Source organism: Leuciscus leuciscus, assembly GCF_965113295.1.
Source record: "Leuciscus leuciscus genome assembly, chromosome: 7".
Taxonomy (NCBI): Eukaryota; Metazoa; Chordata; class Actinopteri; order Cypriniformes; family Leuciscidae; genus Leuciscus; species Leuciscus leuciscus.
The window spans coordinates 34,200,347-34,224,264 of NC_138731.1; the positions used below are offsets into that span (position 1 = coordinate 34,200,347).

Sequence of the window (23,918 nt, forward strand, 5' to 3'; positions counted from 1 at the left end):
TTAAACTACATAGATAGATAGATATATAGATAGAAACGTTATTGATCCCCTTGGGATGTTTATGAAAACATGTCACATTATGAAAATATACACTGGACATGACTTTACCTGTTAGCTGTCTTATGTTTCCGATCAGCCGTTCTGAGAAGTGTGAGAAAGGCTAAGCTTGGGGAGGGGTGGGGTGATATTGGGGAGGGCAAAGGTGGGGGAGTGCATTACAGTACATTTGACACATTTGACCTCAAAACAAAATACAAACTAAGTAAAAGTAGCCTGATAATATTAATAATAATAACTTAATTACTAATAGGTTGGGTTAAAATAGTTAATAGTAAAATGGGTTAATAGTTAAAAAAAACGATTTTTTGCAATATCTAAGCAGTTTCTTCACATTACATCTCAAATCTGAATATGGCATTGAATTGCCCATGTAGGAAAACTTACAAAAGCACATTTATTTCATGTTTGAACCTTGTTTAGTCAAAAAGATATACTGAAAAATAAATTTAAGCCTGGTGGTGACGGCCATTTTGAATTTCTCAATTTTGAGGCATTTTGGGACATTTTTGAGCTTCATATACAGCAGATTTGGATTCAGCACCCCTTAATACCCCTAGAAATGTTGTACAATATAAATAATCACAAAATGCCTTCGGGGTTCTGATTTTGTGAAAATTGACCCTGTCTAATAGTTAAATAAGTCCATACATACCCTTTTCATCTCCGTGCGTGCCGTATCTCTGTCTGACGCACCCACCGCTAGCCTAGCTTAGCACAAAGACTGGAGGTAAACAGCTCCAGCTAGCATACTACTCCCAATAAGTAACAAAATAACGCCAACATTTTCCTATTTACATGTTGTGATTTGTATCACAACATGTAAATCACCTGCTGCAGAGACAATCATAGTGAAAATAATAAGAGTAGTATAGACCTTATGCGCCAGAGAAACGAGGGCGCAGCCATCTTTAGAATATTGTCTTTGAACTTCCGTTTTTTGCGGTTGCTCTGTATATTTCTATGGCATTGCTGTCCAGGAGTAATTATCTTTTGAAGTGGATTTACTTAACGAAAGTTATCATGAGGATTGTAATGTTTAAAGCAGATGTCTTTACAAATGTCAGTAGACCGGGAAGATTTTAAAACGAGCCATTCATTTATAAATAAGCAAGATCGCTGTGAAAATACATAACGGAAGATAAAAGACAACGAGCGCAGCGCTGAAAAGGGGCGGGGCTACATAAGGTCTATACTAGTATGCAGTTCCAAATACAGCTTGACTCGATTGGCTGATTTCAGGAACTATCGAAATTTCATGACATGAAAGAATAAAAAGTTGCTGCTGATGCGTAAAGAAAAGCTGAGACACGTCCTGCTTTGTAACTTCGCGAAACATTCACATTTTGAGCCCACCTTTATCCTAAACCTAACCACTTCTTAACAACATAGAAAAGTAATACAAGAGATATGTACAGTAAGTTTAGTTAACTTACAATGTATTATTACATAATAATTTAAGTTTTTCCTTTACATTTATCATTTATTGCATGTTTGTCTTTTGTTAGCTGCAGCTGTCCCATGGCAAATTATTAATTTCAACCTATTAATTCCATGAATGTAATATTCTAGGAGCATTCTATGTTCATATATAAAATGCTTACATTTTAGATGCTACCAATATGGTAATACATACATTTCTGTACCTATAGGAATACACTTTACGTACAAACACACACAAAAAAAAAATGATATACTCTTAATACTCTTGCAGATGTTGATTCGTTTTAGGATATTACTAGGATGCATGCAAGTTATACTATATTTCATACATTCTTACGCAACACTTACTGTTAGATTGATTCAGGATATTTGTTAGACTCTTTCACTCATTTTGAACCCAAGATATTCACCCTCGAATAAACCATTCAAATGAACTGAACTGATACAAGATGTTCACACATAGTAAACAAGCTTCTTAAAGACATGCCATGAAATAGCCAGTGACATTGGCCTGCTATTCGTGGTTTACTCAAAAGACTTCATTCATCCCTTAAAGCAAAATACCAAAACCTCAGCACTGTGACATTTGAAACTGCGAATGCAATAGGGCTCCGAGGAAAGCCCTGCAAGACGGCCAAACCTTTGACAAGAACAGTTAATCTGAGTGGGAGAGTGAACTGCAGTGAAACAGGTCCATCTTATTCAGGAGAGATCATGTATTTTCTCTCCAAGTCATGACGTGTGGTTATGCTCTCTCTAGCTACGCATTAACCCGCTGCCTGTGAATAACTAGCTCATGTCGGCCCGCGCCAGCGCAGACACGTCAGGCACATTCATCCTGGCTTTCCACATCCTGTTCCTCAAATGCACCACAATCTAAGCCATCTAAATGGAAATGACTTTTAACACCGCTCCAATCAGAATGCAGGACAGGCAGAATCATATGTAGTGGGAATTTAGAGAATGTTCTGAGGCTATTGTGAGTGAACTCATGTTACACTCCCTTAAACTTTCTCCTCTGTCTCCATAACAGTTGACAACCGGTGTCATTAATAATGCTTGGCTTTGTCTGAAAGCTGGTTTGGGCGACATGGGCGCACTGGGGTCTGCCAGGTTGGTGCTATTGGATTGTGTTTGAATGTTTGATGGAAGAGACTGGAGGCTAAGAGTCAATCATTGTCTGAGCACAGATGGTGTTGTGCCCTGTGATGGTAATTAAATTTGGCTTCTCCTGCCTGTCATACATTGAGAGTAAAAAGCTACGGTACCAGTTGTAGAAGTGATATACGGTGTGTATAGTGTTTTCTTAGCATATCCCCATTTACCCTAACTGGTGGATGCCGGAACATAGGGCTGCACGATTATATCATATTTTATTCATGATCATGATTACTCTTGGCTATTTAAGCACAATCATCTGCAATATAGCTATGTGATATATCCAATCATAAATCTTGACTGTTTGCGACTGTGGTTGCTGAATAAATGCACTTACGCAACCTCTGCACTACAATACAATACAAGTCTTTTTTGATGGTTTAACAGAAAAACATTGAAATAATTTGGAATGATAGTAATTAATATTAGGAATTTCACTGTTTTAACTTTTGATTTACGCTTTTCACAGTTTTACCTGTTTTCATAATTTAAAGAAATAAGGTAAAATAAACCTTGCGTATAATTTGACGTTTTAATTTGTGCTTGCGTGAAATAATTATAATGAACTGTAAAAAAAACAACATTTTTTTCAAATGAAATAATCACGACGAAAATAACATCTTTCTGCTTTGATGGGCATTCAAAAGGAGTAAGTGCCAGAAATATGTCAGTGCCATTGTTTTGTCTCAAGATGCACACCAGTAAAAAAAAATATATAAAAATTCTACGGCACGTTTATTAAAGCTACTTAAATGTCCTAAATTAACTAAGGCCTAATCCTGGCTTAATTTTAGCTCTGTCTGTGAAACCTATATGGCAAAAGAAACATTTTGCAGTAACTTCTAGACAGTCGTAAGGCACCAATGTGACCTCAAGGTGAAAATAATTGTCTTTGTATCTGTAGTTTTACTGAATGACAAATAAAACTGCTTAGAAATAAATCCAGCCCCATGATCCAAGTCAGATCCAACTCAGTATGGCGCAATAGTCTTACAGAGCTATTTGCAAAAAAGTGCAATTATACATGCAAATTAAACCCTACTAGATTTGAGTCTATAATCATAATCAAAATGATCTAGCAATTTGATTAAACCTAAGGAAAGCATGCATGTGTAAAATGTCTTTCAGCCTGCAGAGTCTCCTCTTCTACAAGGTAGAAAATGTACATGTTGCAACTTTCAAGTAATCCTTGAGAATAAACAAATCACTGCTATATAATCACCATTTAAAGTTCTTTTTTTTAATATGGTAAGGTGTGAAATAACAGCGTTTTGTAAACTCTATGCATTGGAAGCAGATTGTTTTTGCAGACAGACAATATGAAAGTATATAATTCAGTAAAGTGTTTTTTGTACCATTCATTTTCATGGCTTGGAGGGAAGGATTTATCTGAGACAAATAATATAGTAACAATATAGTCAAACCACTACAATCAAATTTATGCAACATTTCCTTGGAAAATATAAAGCCTTGTCAGTGCACCACAAACCATGTTTTCTTTGCAAAATATATTTGTAAATTACCACTGGTTGTAATTTGGGTGTGACGAAAAAAATTAGCAACAAAAACATGGTATAGTGGAGATGATCATGTTATTCAAAAGAACAGAGTATATCAGATATAGCCAAGGGCATGTTTGAATAATGCAGTTCATAGAGCTATGCGTCTCATTTTTAATTGAATTGACATCACACAATGCCTTTTCCTCTGGTATAATAGTATAAAACCATTTGGGCCCATCTTGTGACGTTTGATATTGTAATCCATTTGAAATGTCATGAATCCTCAGATGTTCTCGACAGAACATTGGATGCACAATGTTCCAAATTCAAATCCAGCAGATCTTCATAATGAGCAAAGAGCATTTTCTGTAATTGGGAAGTTTGAATAAATATAAGGCAGTGAAACTGTCTCTAGATGTGGTCCCTCTTAGCCTTTTTGAATTTGATTTTACTGGACAGTTTTGAAATTACCATGGGTTTTCACTGCTTCATTTGATTAAGATTGGAGCCATTCACAGGAGCTCTGTCTGGTGTTCAGAGCCTCAGCACTGAGTAGCCTGTGCAGAATGCATTTTTCTGTTTCACATTTTCATAAATTCAGCCAACATGCTGTTTACAAAATAGGGTAAACAAATGTTGGCAGTGGACACAGGCGTATTGAAAAGGGCCGTCTCTAGTGAGCGCTGGAGAGATGATGTTTCCACGATTTCAGGATGTAAATGTACATTATGACTTTGAGCACTTCCACAGACATACTGTCACAACTCAGATGGGAACAGACGGTGGATGTAAAATAAACAGAGTTTATTGACAGAGCGGGATCAAAACAGAACACAGCAGGTGAAGGATGGTATTACTAGATGGCACGTAGTAGTGATGTTACATTTGACACAGTATGGAGTAGCCTACGCAGCGCAATTTCTCATAAAGCTCCGTGCTGGAGCCACTGATCTATATAATGTCATTCTGTATAGATCAGTGGCCTGGGCGCGTATTGCTTTCAGAGAAACATGTGATTAACGAAAAACGAAGCCTCCAGTTACGTGAATGCTTCACTTTGCGTCAGTGGCGAAGCCAGAGGCGTGTCCAGGGTGGCACTGGACACCCCTGACATCCGATTGGCCACCCCGGTTGCTATGGAGTTACTTTTGTGCCAATAATAATGAACGTAACTTTTCAAGAAACTAATGAAAATATAAATTGAAACTGAATAAAATATCTTTGAAACTGAAAAAGAATAAATCGCTGGCAAATTTTTTGACTTAGTTTTTAATAAACTGCATGTTTTGCTAACTATTTCTCATATTTCTTTCGCTGATCTGAACTTACAAATGCGCTTCCAGAGTTTTCATTTACGCTTCTGAAGTTTTCGTTTAAGCTTCTGAAGTTTTCGTTCGCCGTTCTGACACATTTCTATCGTGGGGGCGGGGCTAGTAGCAATGTGTTCTCATTGGCTACTGAGTTTTTGATTGACAGCTTCTTAACCTGGAAGTGAAGACGTCAGTGGTGTGTTTATGTGTGGATGTGAGCGTATGCAATCGCAGCTTTCTATTTCATTTTAGTGATATTAAGTTTATATCTGTATTTGCTGCTACACTATATTGTTGAGATGATTTCTTATAGAAGGAATAGTACAGAGTCAGACGAATGATATCATTATCAGTAGTCATCGTCGCTATCAGGATACTGGACAGCCTACTCGTATCTAAAAAATATTTTTTTTTTATTAATACTATACTAATACTATGTATACTATGTATTACTATGTAATACTATGTATTAGTACATACAGTACTGGCTTTTTTCAGGTGGAGAGGCATTTTAGAGCTCAGTGAGAGCCCATAACATTATACAGCTGTGTTGTCTTGATTTAAAGCTGCCGTCGGCAACATTTTTTTGATCATATTCAGTGAAATCGACACTATAATCCGACAGAACAACATAAATAAGCTGGTTTTAGAAAAAAAAAAACGAGCTTCTAACTCCACCTGGAGCGTGTTATTTGTTTTGCAAAAATCCACCACTCCCGGATCATCGGGTCCAATCAGCGCAGGGGGGTGTGAGATCTGACTGTCAATCACAGGTTGTGCACACGCACCACAGATCTCACTCCCCCCTCGCGCACGTTACAATCACATGCACACGCCTGAAGTTCACGGGGACATAGTCTTCATCCAAGACTTGTATCTCGCTTTCAAAACACTAACAAATCAAATAAGCTCATTTAGAGTATAAATGACATTAGCAATTGCAATCTATGGGTAGATTAGCCAGGGCAGCATACCTCCGAGTACTCTATGGTGTTGATCAATGCTGATGAGACGGGCGCGTTCACAGAAAATCTGGTGCACACGCACTGACGAGCACGAACTCGATGGGAGGGTATCCGTTGATAGTGGGGGAGGGGCATGAGAGTTGTAAACATTCAAAATGTTGGCTAAGTCCACTCAATCTTCCAGGGTTGCCGACGGCAGCTTTAACTTAGCCCAATCATTACATGACTTGTTTATCTACATTCGGTTACGGTCTTCGATTAGATCATATTTCCCCCCAGCCACCCCAAACAACATTGGGCTAGAGTACTGTACTGTACAAAAAGTACTGTATCAGTCATTGACCGATGCCATAGGACCAGAGCGCTGTCAATCACTGCCTGATTCAACTTTGGCAATGTAAAGCCTTTTTTTTTTACCATGCCAATAAAGCTATTTAAACCTGAATTTCTCAATTGCTGATTAATTTGCGATGCAGAGTTTTTGAAAGAGGAGAGACACGACTTGACCACAGACCACGTCTCTGTTCATAATATGTAAACACTCAACTATTTTGAAGTATCGCCCTGGTCGCAATATTTATTCTGATTACTTTTGTGTGATAAAGATGACTGATAAAGCTGTTATATGTAGCTAGTATGAGAAACAAAATGCTTTTTCTGTGTCCATATTTTACCAATAATAATGCAAAAAATTGCACTTCAAATGAACATTTCTGAGAATTTTTTAAAATCTTTAATAGTCTTTAATAATAAATATATGTCCAAATTAAAAACTTAATACATGCAAGTAATTATGACTGAAAACATCCAGCAAGTAGGGAATACACAGCCATGGATATATGTTTATATATAGGGCTATACAGCCATTTACTGGTTACACAACCGTATTACAGATGATAAATGCTGCATGACTCCTAGGTAAATATTTAGTACTGTAAAACCCCTTAAAACATTTATATAATTTGTTTGGAATAAATATTTTAAGTCTGCAACTTGTTACTATGTGGGAGTTCAAAGCAGTTTGTATTGTTAGATTATAATACATTTCCTCTCTCATTTTCAACTTTTCCATAAACAAAATTCTGATGCTGACACAGAGGATGGAGTGATAGTACCAGAGATCCACTGTCCCTATCAGACAATATGACTGGGATCTTGATCTTCAGACACCTGATTTATATAATATAAACTAGCAAATATTTTTATTTCCTCTAGATTAAAACAAACACAGTTCACAAGTACACAAGAGGTTGCACTTTATTCTTATTAGTCTATGCTGATCTTGGATTAGCATACCAACAGCATATGAATGTTAAGGTGATAGTTCACCCAAAAATAAAATTCTCACTTATTTTACTCACCCTCATGCTGTCCCAGATGCATTTTACTTCCTTTCTACAAATAAACACGATTAAGATTGTAAGGAAAGTAATCCATCTCTGCGAGTCCTAAAGACGCTTTAAAAACCACAGTGACCGTGATGGTAATCCATGCGACCTCAGTGGATGAATCAATGCCTTCTGAAGTGAAACAATAGGCTACATAAAAGAAATACTAATAATGTAAACTGTTTTAACTATTAAAAATCACTTCCGACCAACTGTCTTCTGTACATGGGTTACAATCCACTTGTATTATATGGACTCACAGAGATGGATTATTTCCTTAAAAATCTTTGTCTATGTTTATGTTTATGTGAAGAAGAAAGTCATATACATCTGGGATGGCATGAAGGTGAGTAAATGATGAGAGAATTCTAATTTTTTGGGTGGACTATCCTTGTACTGCTTGTATCCAGTCACTGTTGTGTTACTGTTGTGTTCCTAACAGGAACTGTTCAAAGAATCATTGCATCATTTAAAATGTATATGAATTTTAAATATGTATTCTGTATTTGTAATTGTGCATTTTGAATAGTAATGTATATCATGAGAATACTGTGCATTCCATGTATATTACGCAGTTAAAGTTTTGTGGATTCTGGTCTTTCCTGTCACAACATAATTGCATCCAAGACTTTCACTTTGATACTTGTGTATATGCTTTAGTGACAATAAAGAATGTACATTTATTTGAATTCATATTTACAATAACATTCATTAACCTGGTTGTATAAGTCACAATTGAAATGTCTGTGTTTTCGCTGTTATAAGGTACACTATTACACATCTCCTGAACGAGTACCTCCAGATCAAAATGCAGGCAAAGAAGCAGAAACAAGCGATATCATAATGCGATCACTATACGATTGTGAAGCTTTGGGGGTGTTTTTTGATTATCATTCTGAATCTGATCTAGATGTAGTCTTTGGTAAAAATGCGATTTCCTCAGCTTTTTGCTCATGTTGCTTTTTTATGAAACTTACCAACATTCAAGTGTTGATAAAAAAGGATGTATATTCATACAACAAAATATTCTATTCACAATAGAAATTGTGAAAATGACCAAAAACGCTGGCGGTGACTGACAATTTTTTATATTTTTTTTAGACTTAAGATACAAATGTTGGTAATTGGATGATTAGATGTAACCATAGGCTGTCATATTTTTGCACAGGATCAATTAAACATGAAAAGAAAGGGAGAGATATCGAGTTCTTTTTAAATAGCACAAACAGGCAGATCTGGTGCAAACAGACCCCAGTCCTTGCATCACCATTGGACCCCAGAGCAGCTCCCTACCTGAGGCTAGTCAGAGTCAGTGTGGTCAGACTTCACGACCACCAACAGCTCAGAGCATCTACCAGACACAGGCAGTCAATCACATGCCGAATTCAGGAATTTAAGTTGAGATGATTTTGTCAAATTAAAAGGATAGTTCACCCAAAAATGAACACAAAAAGAAGATATGTTAAAGCATGTTGGTATCCAAATAGTTTTGGCTTCCCGTTGACTTTCCATTGTATTTTTTCTTTCTATATGTAGTGGGTTGGTAGTGGGGATGTATATGTGTTTTTTCTTTTAGTTTGATTGACGTCATGGCAGAATGCGTTTAGCGTAATTTCCGCTTAAGGAAGTTAAAAGAGGCGTGGCACATTATTGTGGGAGACGCACATGGTTGTTTGGCGTGGCATTGCTGTACGCGGGAAGAGCTTTTGAATCTGCATGCCGAAGTTATCGCCTGCTAGTTTATGTTGCCAATAATCCCCGGGTAGGTCATGCGATTTATTATGTATGATAAAAGCGGAGTATTGTTTGTTCCTGAGTATCCGTGCATGTGTTATAGTAACAAACCTGAAATCACGGTCATTCACGTGGAGTGCACGCCTCATACTGATCAGCTTTCCTGTCCATGTTGCTGGTGACGAGGGAGGGGTAGGTTGTTTGATTTTATTACGTATAAGGGAAAATGAGCATTGTTTTAAGCATGTGTTATATGTGTTATAGTAACAAACCTGAAATCCCGGTCATTCACGTGGAGTTGTACGCCTCATATTAATCAGCTTTCTGTCCATGTTGCTGGTGACGAGGGAGGGGTAGGTTGTTCGATTTTTATTACGTACAAGAGAAAATAGAGTATTGTGTTGAGCATGTGTTGTATGTGTTATAGTAACAAACCTGAAACCACGGTCATGCACGTGGAGCTGTACGTCTCATATTAAGCAGCATCGTGTTCGTGATTTGTGACACATGGTGCAGGTAGTGAAATGTTTTATGTGGTTTTATATTTTGTATAGAGATATATAAATGAAAGGTATAGTCTAGATGTTATTTGTATATTTCAATGTTATACAAATGTAGGTGTGTTAAACATGTATTATGTGTTGACAGATTATCCGGCAGCCGATGGCACTAGACCACTGCTTTTTCCCAGTACTTAAAGTTTGTTTTTAATTGAGTTTTTTTGTTTGTATTTGTTTTGGATCAGAAGTACTGAAACTTCGTTTTCTTTGGTTGATTGTTGTATTGTATATTGTGATTATTATTTCTTTTTTTTTTTTTTTTTTTTTTTTTCTTCACAGTATGGCAGAAGAAATGGCAATACAATTGCAGGCATTAACTGAATTGGTACAACAATTGCAGTCAGAAAATGCTAGGCTTAGAGAACAAAACCACCCAGAGAGTGATAGCTATCCCGGCTAGTGATTCGTTGGAGGGCCCTTCCTCTGTGACTATTCCTGTTACTAATTCTTTACCAATTCCTGTGTCTGGACCATCTCTTCCAGTGGTAACAGAGCGGTATGTTTATGTCCCAAGGGAAAGAAAGTGTCCGCATTTCTCAGGAAAGGCTTCCCAGGATTCTTTGGGAGTTGAGGACTGGATAGAGGAGGTGCGTAGCTCTTTGACTTTACGTCATATGTCAGAAAATGAACAAGCTTTTTTTGTTTTCAATTTACTGGAAGGTGAGGCAAAGGCTGAGATGAAGTTTAGGACCCCTGCAGAAAGAAATACTGCAGAAAAGATTTTTTCCATCCTTCGGGAGACCTATGGTTGTTCTAAATCTTACATAGGTCTGCAGACTCAGTTCTTTCAACGAAAACAGATGGAGGGAGAATCGCTGAGGGAATATTCTCATGCCCTTATGTCTCTTATTGAGTCAGTTAAGCGACGAGACCCACAATGTTTTGCTAATCCTGATTCTGTTCTTAGGGACCAGTTTATCGAGCATGTTAGGGATAGCATGTTGAGACGAGAGTTAAAGAGAAGGGTACGTATGGAACCTTCTGCCTCCTTTTTGGATATTCGTACTGAAGCTATCCAATGGGTAGAAGAAGGAGAACGCATGGCTAGTCAGAGGCCCCGTGCTTATTCATATAGTGCTCAGGGCAGGGCTGCGGAGATTCAAACAAATGTAGCTGCAGTACAGCCAGTAGATGAGCTAATAGAATTAAAGGAATGCTTGCGTAAGCAACAAGCACAATTAGACTCTATTATGAGACATCTTGAACCACCAGTGTTTCCTAAGAGGTATGATGGGCGTCCACGTGGTGCTAATTTTCCCTACCAGCCAGATGGTAAACCCATATGTATTCGTTGCAATAAAGCAGGTCATATTGCTAGGTTTTGCAAGGTAGATCTGAAGTCATCTCAGCATGTTGCTGGAGGGGATGGCCCACGAAGTTCAAGTCAGTCCAACGTTACATCTAGAGCCACTGTTGATCACTCGGAAAACTAGAACCCTCCGGTGCTGGTGCCCAGGCATCGGAAGGGGAGTTTTCGGGTTTTAAAGGACAGGATGGTATTAAGCTTATAGGGAACTGTCCTACGGTAGAAATGATAATTGGGGGGTTACCTGTAGCTTGTTTGTTAGACACCGGTTCTATGGTGACCACGATTACCGAACAATTTTTTTTTGAACATCTTCAGCCGTCTTTGGGAACAGAGTTGCAGTCTTGCAACTGGCTAAAGTTAAAGGCTGCTAATGGTCTCGCTATCCCATATTTGGGCTATTTGGAGGTGGATGTCCAAGTATTGGGCAGATTACTTCCTGGTATGGGAATTCTAGTAGTGAAGAATCCAGAGGGAGTGCGGGGTCAGGGGCAGCATGGCCATATCGCCGGCTTGTTAGGAATGAACGTAATCAATCAGTGTTATCAAGAGTTATTTATCCAGCATGGAGATTCTTTGTTTCAGCACCTAGGGGTACAAGCTTCAGGAAAAGAATGGAAGAAGGCAATGGCGGAATGCAGACAGCTTGATCGTGTCCTGGACACAGGGTTAGTTGGCCGCGTTCGGGTTTGTCCCGGACCTGCTGTTCTGGTTCCAGCTGGTACTTTAAAGTTTGTTTCTGCTATTTGTCACACTGGATTAGGATCTACATTTTCTTCAGGTTTGTTGGAGCCTTTGCCTTTGGAGAATTGTCACTTACCTTGTGATTTGATCATATCTGCTGCATTTCTGTCAGTAGCTCAGGGGAGGCTGGAGGTACCTGTCGTAAACTTAGGGACTCAGGATCGGTGGATCCAACCTAAGGTAGTTCTTGGAGACTTTCATCTAGTTTCAGTGCAGTCTACAACACAAGTAGAGTTCAATTCCCAGAGTTCCACTGGAGAGCAGGTAGCTGTAGTCCAAGCGGTGGCAGTGGAAGAACTCCCCTCTGTGGATTTTTCACAGTTAGTTTGCCCTAATCTGTCTTCTCAGGAAGTATTGGAGGCCCGTACTCTTCTGGAGAGGTATAGTGACATCTTTAGTCGTGGGGAAGGTGATTTGGGCTGTGCTACCTTGGTTGAGCATACAATACCTTTGATAGACGAGACTCCAGTGCGACAGCGTTATCGTAGGTTACCTCCTTCTCAGTACGATCAGGTAAAGAGGCATATCCAAGAGCTGATAGATCAAGGAGTGGTAAAGCAGAGTTGCAGTCCATATGCATCTCCAATTGTTGTTGTACAAAAGAAGGATGGTTCAATTAGGCTGTGTGTAGACTATAGACAACTGAATTTAAGAACTCGTAAGGACGCCTTCCCTCTCCCACGGATTGAGGAGTCCTTGGATGCTTTGGCTGGGGCTAGGTTGTTTAGTACCTTAGATCTAGCTAGCGGATACAACCAGGTTCCTGTAGCCAGTCAAGATCAAGAGAAGACTGCGTTTTGCACTCCCTTTGGGCTCTTCGAGTTTACTAGGATGCCCTTTGGGTTGTGCAATGCGCCGAGTACCTTCCAGCGCCTCATGGAAAGGATATTTGGTGACCAACGATTTCATGCTTTGCTTTTATATCTTGACGATATAGTGGTCTTTTCAACTTCTTTCCAGCAGCATTTGGAGAGGTTAGAAATGGTGCTGAGACGTCTCCAGCAATATCACTTGAAATTGAAGCTACAAAAGTGCCATCTGTTCCAGACTGAAGTGAAATATTTAGGGCACATTATTTCGGCAGAGGGAGTAGCTACTGACCCCGAAAAGGTTAGTGTTGTTGCCCAGTGGCGAAGGCCTAGTAGTGTGACAGAATTGCGTTCCTTTTTGGGCTTTGCTTCATATTATCGCCGATTTGTTGAAGGGTTTGCTTCGGTTGCTGCACCCTTGCATAAGTTGGTGGGAGCACTGCAAGGTGGTAAGAGGGTGGTTCGTAGAACTACAGGCTCCTTTGAACAACATTGGAGTGATAATTGTGAGAGAGCTTTTGTGATCCTTAAAGAGAAGTTGGTGCATACTCCGGTGTTGGGGTATGCAGACTTTTCTAAACCTTTTATTTTGGAAATTGATGCGAGTCACCGTGGTCTCGGAGCAGTTTTGTCTCAAGACCAGGGGGGACAGACTAGGCCTATCGCATTTGCCAGTAGAGGTTTGCGGCCCCCTGAAACGAATATGTCAAATTATAGCTTGATGAAATTGGAGCTTTTGGCTTTAAAATGGTCAATAACGGAGAAGTTCAGGGAATACCTAATGGGCAACAGGTTCATTGTGTATACCGATAATAACCCCTTGAGTTATTTGCAAACTGCAAAATTGGCAGCCGTAGAACAGCGTTGGGCTTCTCAGCTGGCTCTTTTTGATTTTGACCTTCGGTATCGACCAGGGGCGGCTAATCGTAACGCGGACGCATTATCACGTCTTCCCTCCCCCACTATGAGTAGTCAGATGATGAGCAGTGCCGGGACTGTAGTTCCAGTTGAGGTTATTTTACATCAGCCGGCTGTTAAGTCAAACCCCCATGTCGCTAATGCCTCAGCTATAAATGCTGTACCAGTGCGAGAGAAATGTGATCTCTTTGCATTGCAGGCCTCCGATCCGGTGATTGGAAGTTTCCTGAGACACTGGAGGAGGGGAACACTGCCCTCAAAGGGAGAAGTAGATCAGAGCCAGGTAGGCCTTAGGGAGTTGGTTAGGCAGTGGCCTCGGATTAGGGAGGATAAAGGAGTGTTATACCGCCAAGTACAGCTTCCACCGGCAGGAGAGACCGTCTTGCAGTTATTACTCCCTATTGCTTTACGGACTGAGGTTCTTAACAATGTGCACAATAACCATGGCCATCAGGGTGTCGAGCGAACCATGACCTTGCTAAGGGAAAGATGCTATTGGCCAGGAATGTGGAAGGATGTTAAACAGTGGTGCAGTGCATGTGAGCGGTGTGTACTGGCTAAGGCCACACAGCCTAAATTCCGCACCTTTATGGGAAGTCTAACTGCATCCCGACCTTTAGAAATCCTTGCAATTGATTTCACTCTCATGGAACGAGCTAGCAACGGTCAAGAGAATGTTCTGGTGGTGACCGACGTGTTTTCCAAGTTTACTCAAGCCTTTGCAACCTCAGATCAGAGAGCAAGGACCGTGGCTAAAATACTGGTGGAAAAGTGGTTTTGTGTGTATGGCGTACCTAAGCGTATACATTCGGATCAAGGCCGTAGCTTTGAGAGTGAGCTGTTTAAACATCTTTGTGACCTTTATGGGATTCAAAAGAGTCGTACTACCCCATATCACCCTCAGGGGAACGGGCAGTGCGAACGTTTCAATCGAACGTTGCATGATTTGTTGAGGACTTTGCCTCCAGATAAGAAAGGGAAGTGGCCACACTTCCTTCCGCAACTGTTGTTTGCGTATAACACCACTGTTCATCAGTCCACACAGCACTCCCCTTACGAACTTATGTTTGGTCAGAAGCCACAGTTGCCGATTGATTTCCTCTTGGGTGCAGCGGAGGAAGAGTTGGTAGGAGGCCATGTGAGCGACTGGATTCTCCAACATAAAGAGCATTTGTCTTTAGTTTATGATCGTGCACGGAGGTATCTGGAGGAGAAGGCCCCATACCAGGGAGTAGTGCTACCAAATGATGCATCTATACTTACTCCAGGCACGTTGGTTTATTGTAGGAGTCACCCTTTGGGGCGCAATAAGATCCAAGATGCATGGTCTCCTAGCATGTTTGAAGTAGTAGAATGTAAGGATGGCCTTGGAAATGTTTACGAAGTGCGACGTCGAGATGGCACAGGTCCTTCTAAGTGCCTTCATAGATCTGAGTTAAAACCGGTCCCGACTTCACATATCAGCATGGTCCCGGTGGTAGAGGGAGGAGTAGAGAGTGGTGAAGGAGTGGAGGAGGAGATTGAATTGGAGGAAGGTGATGGATTGGTGGTGGAAGTTACTGTCTCCCACCCAAGTACTTTAGGTCAAGTAAGTGAGGGGCAAATTGAAACAGGAATACAGTTGCGTCCATATTCTTGTTCTGGAGGTCAGGTAGATTGTTTTAGGGGGACGGGGGACCAGAGTGTTACACCAAGTGAAAGTTTGGCTTCACCTGAAAATGCAGGGTGTGGTGGTCCGTCTGCTCTAAGTGGTAATGGATTAGGCAGAGAGGATATAGTTCCTCCCTCAGTTAGGCGAACTACACGTCCCACTGCTGGATGTCACCCAAATCCATTTCGATTACCTCAGCCTGTATCTCAAGAGTTGGGTCCTAGTGATGCAGTAGTGAGTTCACATTTAACAGCATTTAGACCATGGTTATAGGAGTATTATGAGGAATTCACCGGGACGGCGAATTGTTATAAAGTGGGGGTGTGTGTAGTGGGTTGGTAGTGGGGATGTATATGTGTTTTTTCTTTTAGTTTGATTGACGTCATGGCAGAATGCGTTTAGCGTAATTTCCGCTTAAGGAAGTTAAAAGAGGCGTGGCACATTATTGTGGGAGACGCACATGGTTGTTTGGCGTGGCATTGCTGTACGCGGGAAGAGCTTTTGAATCTGCATGCCGAAGTTATCGCCTGCTAGTTTATGTTGCCAATAATCCCCGGGTAGGTCATGCGATTTATTATGTATGATAAAAGCGGAGTATTGTTTGTTCCTGAGTATCCGTGCATGTGTTATAGTAACAAACCTGAAATCACGGTCATTCACGTGGAGTGCACGCCTCATACTGATCAGCTTTCCTGTCCATGTTGCTGGTGACGAGGGAGGGGTAGGTTGTTTGATTTTATTACGTATAAGGGAAAATGAGCATTGTTTTAAGCATGTGTTATATGTGTTATAGTAACAAACCTGAAATCCCGGTCATTCACGTGGAGTTGTACGCCTCATATTAATCAGCTTTCTGTCCATGTTGCTGGTGACGAGGGAGGGGTAGGTTGTTCGATTTTTATTACGTACAAGAGAAAATAGAGTATTGTGTTGAGCATGTGTTGTATGTGTTATAGTAACAAACCTGAAACCACGGTCATGCACGTGGAGCTGTACGTCTCATATTAAGCAGCATCGTGTTCGTGATTTGTGACACATGGTGCAGGTAGTGAAATGTTTTATGTGGTTTTATATTTTGTATAGAGATATATAAATGAAAGGTATAGTCTAGATGTTATTTGTATATTTCAATGTTATACAAATGTAGGTGTGTTAAACATGTATTATGTGTTGACAGATTATCCGGCAGCCGATGGCACTAGACCACTGCTTTTTCCCAGTACTTAAAGTTTGTTTTTAATTGAGTTTTTTTGTTTGTATTTGTTTTGGATCAGAAGTACTGAAACTTCGTTTTCTTTGGTTGATTGTTGTATTGTATATTGTGATTATTATTTCTTTTTTTGTTTTTTTTATTTAACTTTGTTTGGCCATTTTAGGGGGCTGGGTAGGCTACTGGAAGCGGCTATATTTTCCATCTTAGGAGGTGGTGTGATGCAGTGATAACACTATTTTTGGATTGCTGTGGTTGTATATTTCATTCAACACGTGTGTTACAATTTTCCCGGGTTGCACTTAAATAAGTGGAGATCGTTGCTTCCAGCCCAAGACTTGTATACCTGATTCAAACTGGTCGCCCTCCTTATTATGGCCATTTCATTTGTTTGTATTGGGTGTATGATTATGATGTTTAGTATTTGCTCCCAGTAAATGTTTTAAGAGTCATTGTAAAGAAATAAAGACCGTGTACCTCACTATTGCCTATACTTTCATTCAATTGAACAACTTGAGCGAGTTTAATTCCCCACTAATTATAGACGGCGGAGGTCCGCCTTGTTACATATACTATGGATGTTGATGGGATCCAAAACTGTGTGGTTACCAACATGCTTTAAAATATCTTCTTTTGTGTTCCGCAGAAGAAGGTCATACAGGTTTGGACCTTTAAAATGTTGGTTCATGTGTGTTCTTGTTGATGGCTGTGGGATTTATATTGTGATTATACACTAATGGTTCTTGTGTTATAAATAGATGTATCAAGAGAGGACACAGATACCTCTGATTACTGTGTGTGTGCGTGTGCGTGTGCGTGTGCGTGTGCGTGTGCGTGTGCGTGTGCGTGTGAGCGTGTGCGTGTGCGTGTGTGCGTGTGTACCCCCGAAAGTAGCAGTGACGACCCCCTGGCCACCCCATGTATAAACTCTAGTTCCGCCACTGCTTTGCGTGTCGGAATGTTTGAACCCAGACCACTACTCTACAGGTTTTTGGAAATTTAAGTCCATTTACTAACATTTATATATACAGTATATATATATATATATATATATGTATATATATATATGTATATATATATATATATATATATATATATATATATATATATATATATATATATATATATATATATACAGTACTGTCCAAAAGTCTTAGGCATGTTAATATTATGTTATTTATATCTTTTGCTGTAGTGTGTCAGTAATATCAGTTTACATTTCCAAACATTCTTTTTGCCATTAATTGTAATAATCCAGTGAGATTTCTGTATCTGACAACAGCCAGGATGATCTGATCTCACCATTGAGTCCGTCTGTGATTACATGAAGAAACAGAAAAAACTGGGACAAACTAAATCCAGAAGAACTGCAGGAACGTCTCCAAGATGCTTGAAGAAACCATATATATATATAGCCTATGTTACATGATCGTATATTCTAACATATAAACAGCATAGAAACCATAAAATAAGTAAACCACCATTTACTTGCATCAAGCAACTCTGTTGATATTTTTATAGTTAGTATTAATATAATTGTTTAATTTCATTTATTGCCACACTTTAATATGTGAATATTATTATCAGAAAACTGAACATTTAGCATAGTCAGGCTTTTGTTTGTGTTTAATGGATAAAACAACGGAGGTGAAATACGCTGCACCCTCGGGTTTATGGCTGCTATAAATTTAACCTGCCACAAGATGGTGCTGTTTTCGACACTCTTGATGCTTCGAATCTTTGCCCCGGAACAATCAGGGGAAAGCCTCAGTGCTTCATTAGGCTTCATTTGCCCATCCCTAACACGTAGGATGTAGGACTTACAGTAGCTGACTGTAACCGTAACGCAAATGAAGATGAAGGAAGTGAGGTTGAGGATGATGTAGATCGAGAAACAAAGACACAGGGAGGTTATGAGAAGACGAAGACGAAGTAGGGGAATGCTAGGACTCTGGTGAGAGCAGGAAGAGTGTGTGTGACTAGACCAGACAATGAACTGAAGGGAGGGCAGGCTTGATATGGTGAGGCTGATGAGGGTGAACAGGTGCAGGTGATTAGAATTCCGGTGATGATGAACGAGTGGGTGGATCTGGTTCTGATGGCTGAGTGGATGGTGTGAGTGACTCGATGCAACCCGGTAAATATGCATTGTGCAATAACAGAATCACACTTACAGTTCTGCATGTATAATATGACAAATCCAGGAAGCCTTGCAGCAAGAGAATTAACTATGTTTTTGTTTTCCTTTGTCCAACAGCTCCTTTTTTTACCCACCACCCTTCCCTGTTACCTCCACCTGCATATCTTTATAAGAAAACCAACGGCTCTTTTAAAGGGATGGTTCGGAGTAAAATCAACCTAGGGTCCTTTGCACCATGACCCCGAGCCAAACACCCCCCAGAAGCCTTTTTTCCCTTGGTCGAACATTATTAAAGTTAGATCTTATTTTGAGATATCAGTGCAGGCGCTAATGGATCCTAGGCTGTATCTCGTAAATGTAACGTAATAAATATGTAACGACGCCCAGTTCCAGGAATGCACTAATATTTTGTTGGTAGTACCAGTTTGCAACAATTATTAGTTAAAACTAAGTTGTCAACACTTCGGAAAAAATTATAATTCGTCGTTACACTACATCCTCACCCTAGGCTGATTTTACTCCGAACCATCCCTTTAAGAACCAGTCCTATACTCCTCTTATTGCCTCTCTCTCACACACGCTCTCCCCATCTCTCTCTCCCTCTCTTCCAGAAGCCCCGGTGTATTCAAGTAAATATAGCTTTTTTTCATTTGTAATCTCATCCTGGTTTGTTTGAGTGAAAGAAGTACTTCTCAAAATCTCTTTGTGTCTCTCTCCCACTTACTCTATCTCTGATAGAAATGCCAGGCCAGGGGTCAACAAGTCGAAAGTGTGTGGTCTGCCATACAAAACTACATGTTGCCTGTAAAACCTGCAACACATGCAAGGTAGAGCAGTCACATAAGCTGAGGCAAAAAAAAAAAAGAAAAGAAAGTTTGATCAGAAGAGGGAGAGCTGGGTGCATATCTAGAAAAACAAAACTGGACGCTAAGAACATTACGCAAGCAGTTGTTTTGAATGTGACCCTGTTTTGGGGGTCCAACCCCAGGTGTTTAAAAAAAGAAAAGAAAAGCTGACTAGTTGAAGATAACCAGTGTTCTTCTCATCACAAGAATTAATAATGGAGCAGGGCATGAAGGCATGGAGAACATGAAACCAAGGCAGCCGTGACAAGAAGGCGTAAGGTTTTTTTCCCCTGTAGACCACTCTCACCTGCAGCTCATCACAATTATACAAGGTCTGACAGGGTCTGGGAAAGTTTTTTTTTTTTAAGCCCCCTAGCACTCAATTTTCCTCTCTATCCTCCATTCCAATAAGGTTGAGTGGGGAAAACTCCTGAACCTTTTTGACCTGTATCTTTGCTAAGGTGAGAAAACTGGTCAAGTCGCGGGTCACAGGTTGCCCCAAAGGCCTGTGGGTTGTATTGTGCTGCGTTTTAAAGAGAACAATTGGCTTTTTTGGTATCACCTGGTGGCCTGTCAGACTCAGAGCACAATGGAGACATTTCAGAGTGTTATATGTGAGGTTCTAGGAAAAATTCTAGGTTATATTTATTGCAATTATCAGTTAGATGTTCATTTTACATGGATATATACTGTAGTTGTTTTCAATTAAAATGTAGAAAATTTGTATATGCACTTTCCTTAATGTTTTGGCTACTACATAAAACCTGTAAGTAAATGGCCTACAAAATTTTAATTGGAAACAATTATGAAAAACAAATCATTTAAATGCCAGTATATAAAAATATCAACAAATATTGCAATTAATAAATTATTATAACTTTTAAATCACCAAAAATTTGACAACATGCCCTAACCTAAAAAAGCCCTAAGAGGCCATGGATTTTTTATTTTTTTATTTCTTGATTTCTCCTGATCACAACTTAATGATCATGAGAAAACAAGAAAGAAAAAAAAAGTAAACCATGGCCTTTTAGGGCTTTCATACCAACCTGATATTTATGAACAACTCCCTTCTTCCACTATAGGTATATGGAGTATATACTGTAATGTTTATTTTTTGAATAAATATAAACAATTTGGATTCAAAGCATATTTTCAAGACATTATAGATTTCATCTAATCCTGGTGTTCACGAATCTAAACTTTGAAGCAAGACTTGTGTTTTGGGTTAAAGGAGCAGAGACCAAGAGATAAAGAAAGCTATTGTGAGAAAGTATAAGGACTTCTGAAGTACATCCTACAAATTGTACCCGGCCGCAAGATATAAAAGATTTTCTTTCTTTCTACCATACAAAGTTAAGATTTTTCAACACAGAATGCATAACTAGAACTACCATTTCCATCCACCCTGGAATGAAAGTGAAAGATGTTAAAAATGTCATGAATGTGTAGATCACAGAAAATTCCCTCTCCCACTAGGTTTCACATGTTCTAGTTTCAGAGTTGAAGAGGATCCAAAAAAAATAAAAAAATAAAATACAGGACATTCCAATCCTTCGCAAATGAAAGATGGTTTTAGCCTGTTTGCCATCTAAAAAGGCCACAAAAAACCTGTATTGACATAATCTACTCAAACAGGTACAATGACTGCACTATGATTTGTCCTTCAGGAATAGCATCTCTTCATTTCTAACTCTTCTGTTACCTCTTCTAACTCTCCCACTTCTTTTTCCATCTCACTTGCTCTCCCTTTTCTGTAAAAAGCAATCTGCAATCAGAACTACATGGTTCACCTCAGGATAGCACCTCTACCAATCTCATTTATACAGTGCTTGATTGAAATGAATATTTAAGTGGCTGCATATAAATGAATAAAGCTTCAGCTCTCTCCTCCGGAATGTGACCCCTTGCATGAGGAGCTTCCTGGACCCTCATAGACAGTCCATTAAATATAAAAATAAAATAAAAATGTAAATGTAGGCCTCTAGATGCCAAATATTTGTCTAAACAATAATGTAGAGTTCCTCAAACATAATATTCTGAAAGGAACATGCTCAAAAAGAATTAATGTATTCAGAAGAATTATTGAACAAATCTGACCCACTAAACTTTTGCATTTGCTCTACATTTCAGGCATAGAATGTACATCTGTAATTGATCACGGGCAAGATAACCTAGACGTGTAAGGGAGCACATTGAGGAAAACTGTTTAATGAAAATTATGAATAAAAGATAGTCCTCTTTATATTCATGCTGTTCTGGCAGCATAAAAAATAGATACATAACCAATTGCCTAGCTCATATTACTGGATATTGTGGTGCTTTGATATGCTGATGTTTTAATTTGAAGTCATCATAGTGGCAAATTAAATGTGGTGTTGAATGTTTATTCATCCAAACGAACTGAAAACATTAAAACTATAGGCCTCACTACATTTCTCAGTAGTGAGGTGGTAGCATTGCTAGTTTTTAAATCACATATAGCTTTTTAGAAAAGCTAGTGATTATGTTGATGGGTAGCGTTAATAAACATCACGACGTTCCATTTTCCTTGACATCCTTTAGATATCAAATTGTGTGTCTGGAATTTTCTATTGGCTGTTTAGAATCAAAACTAGCTATATATGTCTGATTTGTAGCTTTTTAATAGGAAAGTAATTCATTTAACCACACATATTTGAGCTCTTCTTTTCATTGCTGTTTACAATTCAGAACTAATTTTATATTTGTAAATCATATAAAGTTGCTGAAAGCTTTGCCATGTAGCGCATAGTGTTGCTTTCTAAATCTTTTTAATTTCACAACAATATCCGAGAGCCCCATGACTTTTTCCTTTGTTCATGATTCACTGGATTAAGGATAAGGATTTAAAAAAATATTTGACACACAATTTCTACCTGATAAAATAATTTAGAGATTGATAAATAAACGAGTTAGTAAAAGTGGAGTCTAGAAATCACACTTTTATAATTCTTCAAAAAAAAAAAAAACACACAAAAAAACTATTGTTGTGGGGGTGGATTAAAATAAGAAATATCTTGTTTAATCTAATTTGCAGATTAGTTTGTAACTTAAATAGATTCATATTTATCTTGCCCAACATTGCTGAATTGTCTTTTTCTCATTAGCATATGTTTTATCCTGATCCACACTATGTTTTGGAGAAAAAGTCAAAAGCCAAAACCAATGTTGAAACATATTACTTACAAAACTTTGTGTTCAAGGCAATGGAATTCAGACAGCTTGGAGAGATTCCATTAAAGTTTTTCATCTATTTAATAAAGCAGTCGATTCACAAGCTAATTTATTTTTTATTTTTTAGGAGATGCTTATGTGCTGAATCTTATCATACTGTGTTTGATGAGATGTTACTTGATATCTTGGCTCATTTGTGCTCAACTGATGATTTTAGGTACATTTATCAGCACTATAGCTCCATTCTGATGTTTATTACTCGTTTAGGTTGGATGAGAGGAGTGCGTTCTTTTCTTTTGCGATACTTAGTGCGCATTAAGAGATTAACAGAACTGAAGGGAGAATTTGTGTGGAGGAAGCTTGGTGCTTTGCTTATACAGTGGAATTAAGTTGGATTTCAGTGCAGGATTTACTTCCATATCTTTCGCCATTACAGGCGCACCCACAGTCCTGTGGGATTTGATCTGGAATTTACATTTGGCGAACGAACAAAAGCATTTTGTGTGTCTGAAGTGTAATGACTCCGGTTTCGCACAATGAATTTTTTACGCTGTGAGTATGAAAAAGGTCTCTGTGGAGTTGCACAGGCAGTGTGAAACCTGGGATTTAAACTACGTGCTCTGTCTTCATTTAAAAAAAAAAAAGCTCTGCTTTCCTTAATACTTGACTTAAATCGAGAGACCCTGAAAGACATATATTTGAATGAGAAACAGACTTCATTTGCATTAGCTTGTGACATAGCTTCTCGTCTCCGGCATGATTGCTTCAACAGCTTTTCCTCGGGACAGAATAACTGCCAGCATTTTATAGCATCATGTCATCACGTCCAACACCAATTAATGGTCCACAGACTGTTCGTAACGAAATGCAAATCTCATCATTTGCAACTGACAAGTGGGACATCTTATTAAAATCAAAGCATTCCAAAAGCCATTTCCTGCAACTCAGTAGCGCTGAGTATCTGAAAGAGTTTCCCTTCCATA

At 39.1% G+C, this 23,918-nt stretch overlaps 1 protein-coding gene and 1 long non-coding RNA gene across 3 annotated transcripts in view; both read left to right on the top strand.

The window, feature by feature from the left end:
* LOC309503253 (uncharacterized protein) overlaps positions 1 to 23,918 on the top strand; it is a 106,237-nt gene that overhangs the window by 17,069 nt on the left and 65,250 nt on the right. Inside the window, exon 2 of one of the 2 annotated variants that reach the window (XM_082175965.1) lies at positions 3,350 to 3,371. The exons of the other annotated variant lie outside the window; for it this stretch is intronic. The gene's annotated coding sequence lies outside the window, so the exon portion shown is untranslated. Of the gene's footprint in view, positions 1 to 3,349; positions 3,372 to 23,918 lie in introns of those variants that run through there. 2 annotated transcript variants of the gene reach the window in all.
* LOC309503035 lies at positions 9,354 to 10,410 on the top strand. The gene is made up of 4 exons (XR_014207473.1): positions 9,354 to 9,585; positions 9,661 to 9,749; positions 9,822 to 9,910; positions 9,985 to 10,410. It is a non-coding gene; the product is annotated as an uncharacterized lncRNA (long non-coding RNA).